Source organism: Chlamydotis macqueenii, chromosome Z, assembly GCF_036417535.1.
Source record: "Chlamydotis macqueenii isolate bChlMac1 chromosome Z, bChlMac1.mat, whole genome shotgun sequence".
Lineage (NCBI taxonomy): Eukaryota > Metazoa > Chordata > Aves > Otidiformes > Otididae > Chlamydotis > Chlamydotis macqueenii.
Window position 1 is genome coordinate 53,210,293 of NC_141593.1, and position 11,113 is coordinate 53,221,405.

Here is an 11,113-nt window from a genome sequence, read left to right on the forward strand (position 1 = left end):
TTAAGCAAGTGAACAGAATCTTATTCAGTTGATGGATAGCTAGTACTAAAAGACTGCTTGCAGTAGTACTTGTCTGTGCCGTCAGCCACTCCGTTATGATGCCTCCCTTGTTTATGTAACCGGCAGTAAGTTGCATCAACTCATATATTGTTGGTATTTTGATCTCTTGCCAACCTCCTAGATTAATGTAGAATTGCTTTCAGTCCTAGGCCACCAAAGATTGACAGCATTTGTTTTGAACAGGATATTAATATTCATGAGAAAAAAAAAAACATCTGCAGCATCTGAACAGTGACTGTATGCCCTGAAGCATATGGTCTTTGAACTTGCAACTGGGATTTCAGATAGTATTATCGTTGAGTACTGGTGTTTATTTTGTGTCCATAGTACCAGTCAAAAGAGGTGGGGCTCACAACAGAACTAGCTGATGCGCTAGGAAAAACGTGCCGAGCTTTTCCTCGAACAGGAATCCCACTAACTGCTAGGAGAGTTGGGAGAATTTAAAAAAAGTTTTAGGTCAAGCCAGAGGTAGGATATCTATGGAGCTGCCTCAAAAAGTTAAACTCAAATGCTATCCCTGCCACAGAAAATGCATGTGTGAGGTTACACAGGGTTTTTTTATCACCACACCATCAATCTCACCAATTCATTCTTGGGGAAGGTGCAGTTTTGCACGTCCAGCTGCAATGGCAGACACAGTTTGCCACAACAGAGCATGGGTGCCTGCACAGGGCTGGGCCCAGACACCTGCCTTTTTATTCCTGAGTTGAGCAAGCTCACTGATGTAGCAAATAATGTCAATAATGGGGTACAAGTTATGTGGATGTTGCCCATACTATTCGACAGGATAATGTTTTTTTGAAGCATAAACAGATGATAACATCCTTTCTGAATGCTAGTCTCAGATTTGTGAAGAGAAGTGAAATCTTGGTCTGTGCCAAAACTACAAAAGAAAAGGACAAAAGTATGCATATAGATTGAAATATGACTAAGGTGCAGTAACAGTAAGAGAGTAGTATGAAGTTCCATGAATGCTGGAACTCCTAAATTCTAGTTTCTTATGGTTTCTATCCTGTGACTGATTCTCTAGAGTCACGTAAAAAGTCAAATGACCGAAGATTTTCTTGCAGTGGAGTCATTCACAAAGTGTCTACTTTGTGGTTTCTCCACAGTCTAATAAGGGTAATAACATTCTGTAGTTTTCCATCTCCTGGGCAGAGTTTCTCTTATCTCTTGGGCCACCTCTTTTAATGAAGCTTGTAGGGACTTACTGAGCTGGGACTTTACCTTTTTATGAGAAACACACAGACATACACAGCATGCACAACTTGAACTAAGGTAAGAAAAACCTTACTTGCGCAGACACAAAAAAAAAAGAGAAACTATAGCACAAAAATTGAAAAAAAAAGTGACTAGAATAACAGGAAAATAGCTTTAGAAAAATCTCAGATTTTCACATTTATGTCTTTGTGAGAATTGGCCTCGAAAGCAGGACTATCCAATTATCCACTAGACGTGATGAAAATCATAGCTGCCATAGACAGCCAGAATACATTTTTTCCAGCTTTATGCCTTCAGCAATGTGTGGTGGCAATAAGTTCTGCCAGCTAATCACACTGTAAATCCAAATATTCTCTGAAACTCTATTTTCTCTCTGTTTTGAGTGACTGCCTTTTCTCCCCTATGGCATGAAATTGAGAAAGCAGCATTTAATCAACCATTTTCTTTCTCTTTTCTAGTCTATATTTAATCTTAATTTATTTCTTTTCCTCACAAACCCATGCAAAATGTGGGAGCCTTTCCTCAGATGTGACTGTTGAGCTCTCTGTAGCAACATTGCTGTCTAACATATCAGAGCATTGGGATATCTAACCTGAATTAAATACAATCCTGATATATCGAAAAACAACATATATTGCTAAAATTAGGGGATTTAATGCCTTGGAAGTTGTGCTGCAAAAAAAAAAAAATAGTTCACCTGTATGAATTAATTGGCAAGTTGCAAACAAAAAGATTATCGAGTATGGCTTTCTGAGGAGTATCAGAAGAAGCAGGTTTCAGAGGCAGGAGCCCTCAGTGCAGGTATCTTGCTGCCATGCTGTTCTGGTTCTGGCCAGGATAGAGATAATATTTACCTGAGCTGGGTGGAGAGCTGAAGCTGGTAGCCCCTATGGCTGGGATAGTTAACTAATTAGCTAACAACTGGGGTTAATTTACCCAAATTAGCCAAAGGGCTATTCCATCCCATCTGACATCATGCTCAGTATATAAGTGAGGAGGGTGCTGAAGGGAGGCCCCCTGCTACTTGGAAGAGACTGGATGTGGAGATCTGTTGTGAGCTATTGTACTGTATTTGTGTTCCATCACTGTCTTGTTTTCTTCTGTCATTACTGTTAAATTTACTTTTTGTTCAATCTCAACCCACGTGTTTGGTTTTTTTTTTTTCCTTCTGGTTTTCTTTTGTTTGCCAAATCTCCTCCTATTCTCTCAGAGAGTAGGGGGAGTGAGAGAGAGACTGCATAGTCTGGTCCCCGTTGGGGCTGAACTACGACACATGCCTTCAGGGTTTTACTTAGCAGCCGGCAGCAGGAGCAGTGCAGTAGGTTGGTACTGGCATTATGACGGTGAGATGGCCAAAGCTTCCTTCCCATTGGCGTGGCATTTGTAACAGGCCTCCATCCAGTGAGAAAAGACCTTAGATGGTCTCTACTGTGACAATCAACACTTTGAAGGGTGCTGAAAGTAGATATAAGTAAGATTTTTTGCTCTATATTGCATTTCATATGTTCTTGGAACCTCTTTTTTTTTTTTTTTGTGGGTCAGCCACAGTAGCACAGCAGGAGGTGATTGCAGTGCAGAGAAACATCTTTCCTTGCAATCAGTCAGAGAAATCTTGGACCATTCAGAATTCACCACTTGTACCCAAGTCTTACCTCCGTCATGTTGTGGAACTGTTTGAAGAAAATATTTGAGGTGAAAGTAGTAAAACAACCACACTAATTCATACAAGCAAGTTTCTGTGAAAAATTGTAGGAATGCACACCTGGTTTCCCCCTGTAAATAGAAGCATTCAGCTGCTGCTAATTGGCATATCCATGTCCTGCAATTTTAGTAGAATTTGGTGGATTCTCAGTAATTGCAAAGAAAAAGCAGGCACTGCATGATAAAACTGGGTGGGCAAACTTAAAAACAATCTAGGATTTAAATGGATACTAAACGTAACTCAGGTTCCAAATCAGGAACCTGATCCTCCAGGATCCTGGAGGTGCTCCAGATTTTGAAATCCTATTGAATTTTACAGCAGCTTCAGCAACATCTCTTACTAAAAAGCAATACGACTTTTATTGTACCTGAGTAGATTTCAGCTATTCATTCTAGAACAGTTCATTCTGTAACCAAAGTGCATGGTGCAGGTACTATTCATAAGCAAAGCAAGTACGCTACCAGACCAGGTTCAGGAGTTTGACAGGCTACCCCTTGCTAAATGATGTAACTGTTACTTTTCTAACATCCCAAAAATAGTCCAAGAAAAATGTTAATAAATTATTTTCCACTTTCCCTGAGAAAGAGACTGATTACAGTGTACATAAATATTTTTTTTTTTAAAGTTATAGTGTAAGCATGGAGGATAGCAGCAGGGAACAACTATATAAAATGTCCTGCCCATTTATACATTTCGGAAAACATTCCAGGGATTTCTATGCTGAATACCTCACTGAAACTGTAAAGGGTCTTTTCCTCAAACAACCCACAGCTGAACTGTACATGGCAATGATACATAAATAGGACTGTGCCCTGGAGGATGTAAGGATGTATAATTTTGAAAAGTTAGTATGTACTTTGGTGCTTTGTGTCCACTACGTGATTGCTTCTCTTTTTGTTTCTGTATTTTTAGCCGTGTTGGTCCAAGTACGCGTTTGGAAGCGGGTTAACCACCACTTGTTTCACTGAGACCATAAGCAGTCTACCTGCCTGACAAAACCAGAACCAGATGAGACGTCCTGGATGTTAACACACTGCATTGCCCTATGCAGGGAGTGAGGAATTCAAAACGCGGCGTAACACCAATATGTATCACACAGGCTGTTGTTGTGGGCTTTATTTCGGTAGCTTTGTTGGGTAAAGAGGGTCTGTAGGACACCAAAAGCAAGTGACTTGCTTTGGTTTGTGGAGGACTGGGAACGACATTCTGCTTCACGACGCCCCCAAATGTTTACAGTGTTGTCCACATCTGGTTATATATAGTAGTTCTATTTTGAGATGCTGTCCCTAAGGCACTTCAAGCGCTGATAACCAGATCTGTGCTTGAACCAAAATCTTGCTGGAAAATAGCTAGCACAATTTACCCATACAATGTGGGATCACATTTTAAAAACATTTAAATCCACTCAAGCACTAAGCTTTTGTTTAAAGGTATTTTTTAACCTACGCATTCCCAGTGCTAGGACAACTTCAGTAATGTTAAGAACAAGTGGGAACAACAGCGAAGACATGCTGCTGGCAGCCACTTGCTGATCAAATCTGTTGCATGTAGCTGTCAGAGCTTTCCCTGTAATGTACCACCAACAGATTCCCACCACTCAGGAATGGCTGGAAATTTTTGACAAAAAGCTTTTGGTCACCTCTAACAAAAGTTTACAGATTGGTATTGTAAGATACTTTATGTATAAGTATTTGTAATCCATTCTAGATTTGGAAAAAAACCCAGAGATTTCCTGTGAAGTGAAGCTCTTTACCTGTCTCCCATGCCACTTCCTCAATCACGCAGAGGTATTTAGGATGATGTAATCTGGCAAAAAAAAAAAAAAAAAAAATGCAAGGATGTATCCTAGAGGCTTATTTCTGTTCCCAGTCAAATAAATTTTAAAATTCCCACTGACTTCAATGGAAGCTGGATTCAGCTTATTTAGTTTTAAAGGAACTTTAATAGGAGAATAGATGTCTGCCTTGAGCAAAAAGAAAACGAAGAGCTTTCAAAATATCAAATTAGAGGTATGGGACTCATGTTCCATTTATTATGCCCAGACAATCTAGTGTGGGAACAGAACAATTGAATATGCTCTAATCCTCCTTTACAAATTTCCTCCTACTACTTCTCTCAAATGAGACTTCAAAAGAACACATACATACACAAAAACCCCAAATCCTCCTCTTGAAGCTCTAAAATCCCTCCCCCCCTCTTCAAAACTCCCTCTGTATCAAACACTTCTTCCACATACGGAAGTTTATAACCCAGGAACATGCTGGATTCTGTTTCAGAAAGTCCTTGAGCTTTGCTAAGAATTTCACGTTCATCTGCCTCCATCAATTAAATTTATTTCACTATATGTTATTAACTGGGTTTTAATTGTCTTTCCTATGTCTCAATCTAGGAGTGCACACTTACGCCAGAATAGAGTTGGGATACAGCCAGGGATATGGGAACACACCATACTTGCCTGTTGTTATACAGCAGGGCTGTACCTTGCTGGTTATACAGAGCTAACTGGAATTAGCAGCCCGCTGGGGACTTGCAATGGGCTCCAGCATGTCCTACGTTCAGCATATTGGTGGACCAGAACATGGGACATGCCACAAAGCATTTACCCCACAGTGAATACACAGCCTATTTGTCCCAAACTAACATTATAAAATCTCACAATTGTCAAATTTCAGTTCAAATTTTATAACTACTGATATGTATGTGCCTGAACAGACGCCAGTTTCTCTGGCTTTGCTTTTCTCTCCATTTTGATTTCACCTATATAAGACTGCTCCTATACAAATTTCAAAAGCACAACAAACTGAATCTACAGAAGCAAGAAATGGCTATGTATTCATTAATTTCCCAAGGTGGTCATCTGCTTTGAAAACAGGGAGCAGGAGCAGACTGAAAATGTAATAGAAACTCGGGATATTAAATATGATTACTGTTAGTTTTGTTGTTTACTCTTTGCCCTGGGCCAGCATCCAAAAGCCCCACTGTGTCATATTTAAAATCAAAATAAGAAAGTTCTCACATGTGTAGAAATAGATCCTGCCTTGAGGAGATAACAGTCAAGATGAAGAAGAAGATGAGTAAGTAAAAGTAAGGAGGAGGTGGATTATATGACCAATTGGCTGGCCTTGATACCCCTCCAACAGTTCCAGGCTACCCACTGAAAATCAAATCATTCTCCCCAAGTTTTTATCAAAATGGTCTGTTTCAACTCAATTTGACACTAAAAAAATGCCTTTGCTGGTGCTCAGTTGATGCAGAACTATAATCCAAAGGAAAAAAAAAATTAAAATTTGGCCACAGGCAGATTTTCCAGCAGTTTCTTTTTTATTTTTCAATTGTCTCTTTTGCTTCTAATGATTTTTCCTTTAAAGCACTGAGTAAAAATGTATTCAGGAATTTGCAACTAGTTCACACCTGCATTTGTCTTGCAAAGCCTCCAAACCGTGTGTAATGTAGACATTGGGTCCTCTGCACCAATGCTTTGCTCTAATGCGCTGCTGCTGCACCGTGCTACCTGTTCATGCAGTAACTTGTTCCTGAACTATTTCAGATTTACAGTAAGCACATCACACAGCAGACTGTAGCAACCATGGGCAAAATTTGGGCACAATGTGTTAGGCTTTCTGTCTCTTGTAAGCAGATCTGACATACTCTGTACCCTGTTACAATGCCTAAGTATGGATTTACATGTGTAACTTTGTCATGAAAGTTTGAAAGTGACGTCTAATCTGGCTCAGAACTCAGGACTGTTGGCTTCCCAACCTATATTCAGGACATCTTACAATTCCACCCTGCACATAGGATATTTATTTATTTTCCGTTTCACTCGTTTGAAAAAGATAACTGTTGGATACTCATTTGGTAATACAGAAAAGAAAACTGCATTCATATATACTTGTTTAACTTTCAGATAAACCTATTGTGACACAGAAAACTCAAAAGGTAGAAGTACACTAAAAATTAATTTAGGCCATATGAATTCACTGGTGTACAACAAAAGATATAAATTGAACAGCTGGACATAGAAGGTTTCACTTTCATATTGTTAAAAAATTAGACTGTCAGATCCTGGCCATTCAAGGACTGTTCGATTGTTGTACTTGTATTCTCTGCAGAGAATTAATAAATGTTTACATCAAATACATGTGCATGTATGCGTGGTTGACAGAAAGAGAGAACCAGTTCCATGAGGCTCCAATAACCGCAAATACCTGTGAGGGCATAAAAAATGGAGAAGTGCCTTACAAACTCAGTCACTGGTGTGTACTAGCAAGAGCAGGTTCGCAAGTGTATAAATATAATGTAATCATAAAAATAACTTTTGGAAACTGCTATAACAGGGCAAGTAGTTCATTAAAAACATCCCCATTGTTTTTCTTTATTCCTTTTTGTATCAGTGGTTCAGCTGTAATTCATTTTGTATTCTTGAGTTATTGCCAATGGTGCTATCTGGAGAGAAAGAACTGAGGCAACTTTAGAGATTACTGTCTTTATATGGCCACAAGATGCTAATACTGCAAGGCTGCTTATTCTGCAAGCTGACTTTCTCTCACTTCATGCTCCTGTTACCCCAGATAAAATAACTACTGCAGAAAATGTTGCGCATAGCTTTGTAATTTCTCCTCAGGCTGGCAGCAAGGTGCTGCAGAAAGCCGTGTTGTTAGCTGCATCTTTCCCAGTTTTCTCTTTGCTCTGCTGTCAACAGGTGGGTTCGCAATCAGGAACAGTTATAGACCTCCTACAGCAATGCAGAGGTGAAAGGAAAGAAAGAGAGCTACTGACAGGGATGAATGAAAGTACCCATGGAGGAAGGGGACCCTTCTTCAGTGTTCTCTTCCAGCAAGGAGATAATCTACTCGGCTTGTGCTTTTGACTGGGCTAGACTGAATGAAACTCTTCTTTGGCAGTGCAAAGAGCCCTTTTTTTAACTACCAAAAGGGAATAAAAAACACACTCACTTGAAACATACGTTGTGGTAGACAGATAAAATGCACTCCAAGCATTCCCCCGTGATTCAGGCCTGCAAATATGCTCAGGAAGATGGTATAGCACGTCGCTTACGTTTGCATCTCAGGAGACTTCTGTAAGATTTAGCTTTCTTTTGTTTTACTTCCCTCAAAATATCATTACAGTAACCCTAATACATTGTTAACTCCTTAGCCCTTGTCGTAGTTCAGCCCCAATCGGACCAGACTACGCAGTGTCTCACTCCCCCCACCCTCCGAGAGAACAGCCATGTCAAAGTTCACACAGACAAGTCGTCTCATTCATTTAGGATGTTTGAAAATATTTGTATCTGACACTGCCTGTCACGGTGCTCTACCTTGTGCTCTACCCACACCTCACCAAGTGCCTGTTCTGCAGGGAGTGCTGGTAGCCCAAGCTGTTAAACCCTGTCGAAATGGCTTGGCAGTCAGCCTGCAGAGCTGCAATTGCACTGAACACATGACCTGTAGATATCTCTAGAATGGCAATCTGCCTCACGAGTAGAAAAGAAGGATTTTTCTTCTTTATCCCCTTGCATGGGAACACTTCAATTGCCTTCAGTGAGACTGTTCACAAAGTTGCATGTAGACGTAGGTCCTGCTGTGCATGGAGAAGAAAATATGCAATGCTGATACTGCTCTAAGTTGTTTCATTTCTCTCTCCAATAAAAGAACTCAGATGTAGAGTTTAGGTTTTTATTGCTGTTGAAAGCTTCAATGTGAGAAAAAAGTTAAGTGTGGAGAGAAGTAGCATTCATCTCTGAGCAACCTCATCTGGTTGGAGATGTCCCTGGTCCTTGCAGGGGTTTGGACTAGATGACCTTTAAAGGTCCCTTCCAACCTATTTATGATTCTATGATTTCATTCAGAGTTAAACTGGTGAACATGAGAGAAGGCTCAGGACGTTGCATATGTTTTAAGTGTTAAAATGTCTTGTTAATAGCCAGAAACTTTTATTATGCAAAGAAATACTTTTCCTGCCTCATGTAATCTGACGCAGTTTATTGAAAGTCTAAGTTGAACAAAGCTATTTTTATTTTCAGGAAGTCATAGTTTATATGGTTTAAAACATGAATGCGTGGAAGACAGCCCTGGGGAAACTAAGCCCATATCTGGAAATGCAGCAGAGGGTCCCTCGTGCCAATTGCCAATTTAACAAAGTCTGTTTGCAGAAGTCAGAACTAATAGTGTTCACACTCCCATCTTACTCGACATTGTACTCCTTTCAGCAGTAAATATCCTCTTCTATGTTATTAGTGATGTTAGCCTTATTCTCTTAATTGACAATTTCTTATAGTTCTCCTTTCCTGTAACTGGAATTAAGCATCTCTATTATACAGAAAAAGCAGATGGGAACAATGAGATGCCTTCCAAAGAAAGTGTCACTTATTTCAAGGTTGTTGAACTACACTCTCATCTTTGCCACTTGCTTCCTCTAAGACCTTTGATAAACCATGCAACCTCTCTGCATCTGTTTGTCCACCTGTAAAACAAGAATGGCAATACCTTCCAAGCTCACTGATTAACATTTTGCAAAGTACTTTTACAACTCATGAGGAAAAAACGTTTTGCAAGAGCCAAGTGTTATTGCCCAGGCCTCGATGAGCACAGCATAGTACGAGGGATGGACACAGCCCTGGTCTGACCTGGGGGGATGATGCAGCTGGCTGGCCATGACTGCTTTGCACGTTGATACTAGTGGAGGCCTACAGTCGCTTGATTGCAGAACTTGCTTCCTAGGTTTGCAGATCTGGAGGTTATTTTAAAAATAATTTTGTTTGCAGATGTCATATACTAATCTGGTAGAGAATAGTTTAAAACCAAAGCGAAAATATAAGCTTCCCCCCACCCCAGGATTTAATCTAGTAAAATTGTCTTAGGCTCCTTTTTTGGTGCATCTTGAAAATGAACATCATTTTTAGGATATATGCAATTTGACTTTCAATTCAAAGATTTTCTGGAGTTGAGAAACACACAGAGGGCTTGGGTAAAGTTTTAAGATTGAAAGTGGAGACTGGATCTAAGAAGAGGAAATTTTCACTCTGCCAGTCTTCCCTGTTCCTCTGGGCTTCCTTGACTCACTCTTTCTTCCCCTTTCCTTCCCCAGCTTCTTTCCCAAGCGCCCTCCAACTGATGTTTAGGTTCCCATGCTTCTGCTAAAGCACTACCAGTCTTCCTGACACTAACAGAGAATGGGTTTCAGTTTTTATGTGTTGTGTTATACCACTGTGCTATAACACTAGGACATAATAGCTGGTTGAATAAAGGATACTTTTAAATTTCACAGATTTTTTTAAATGAAAAAAACAACATTGATTTACATCAGAGCTCTTTTATGAAAAAGGGTCAGGAAAGGCAGATAGTTCCTTAGAGGTCCAGTGAAAGACAGAAAGCCACCTACCTGAAAGGAACAGGCTAACCTTGGTACTTGTTTTTTCCTGTTTCTCACTTATGTGGTCCCATACTGAGAACTTACTAATGATGGCCTTTATGAGCTCCACTCATTGTAAGCACTGAAGAGAAAGCTGAAGGGTACGAAATCCATTCCACTACTAAATTAGACATCAAAAATATAGAAGACACAACATTCAGCAGTGCAACAGATTTGTCCTTCTGTGGAGATGCCTCTGGTCTTTTCTCAAATGACAACAGCTGCAACATTTCCATCATACAGTCTAGGTCGTATTTAGGTACCTTAAGGTAGAGAAGGGAGGTAAGTAGGGAAAAGAAAAAGAATCACGTATCAGTTACCAGATTAATCTACTTCATTTCGATCACCTATTTAAATTTTATTTTATTGGTATTTATTATCACCAACTTCTATATGTGGAGGCTGCTGTTTGTTCCTTTAATGGGCTTATTTCACTCCTCTGCCTGCATACCTCTTTTGCATCAAGCATGCCTTCCTGGCAATATTGATTATGATTCAGCTTACTTCTGACAACTATTCTGAGTACCACTTTTAGAAAGCCATAAACTCTTTCCTTTCCCGGGGTGTTTCAGGTACAAAGAAAAGCTGATAATATAGAAGTTAATGTTCTCTACCAGCTCGGCTACAGTGAACAAAGAGAAACTGCTTCATACTGTAACCAAGGCAGAGATGGAGGTATTTTTGTCCGATGGTGTTCAGTTTACCACAGGGTAAACA